Source organism: Eimeria mitis, genomic scaffold (assembly GCF_000499745.2).
Source record: "Eimeria mitis Houghton genomic scaffold, Emh_scaff1572, whole genome shotgun sequence".
Lineage (NCBI taxonomy): Eukaryota > Apicomplexa > Conoidasida > Eucoccidiorida > Eimeriidae > Eimeria > Eimeria mitis.
The window spans coordinates 7,608-7,830 of NW_013569822.1; the positions used below are offsets into that span (position 1 = coordinate 7,608).

A 223-nucleotide genomic window follows, 5' to 3' on the forward strand; every position below is an offset into this window, starting at 1 on the left:
GCAGCTAGCTGCAGCTAGCCGCACCCAGCTATCTAGCTAGCTGTAGCTAGCTACAGCTAGCTACAGCTAGCTACGCCCAGCTATAGAAAGCTACAGCTAGCTACAGGTAGCTACAGCTAGCTACAGCCTGTTACTGGCAGCTACAGCTAGCTGCAGCTAGCTGCAGCTAGCTGCAGCTAGCTACAGCTAGCTACAGCTAGCTACAGCTAGCTACAGCTAGCTA

The 223-nt window shown here is 53.4% G+C and overlaps 1 protein-coding gene across 1 annotated transcript in view; it reads left to right on the forward strand.

Annotated features, from left to right (window-relative positions):
- The window catches only part of EMH_0039750 (uncharacterized protein), a gene marked incomplete at both ends in the record, with an annotated part of 6,025 nt that overhangs the window by 2,130 nt on the left and 3,672 nt on the right, over positions 1 to 223 (forward strand). The gene's annotated exons all lie outside the window — the stretch shown is intronic.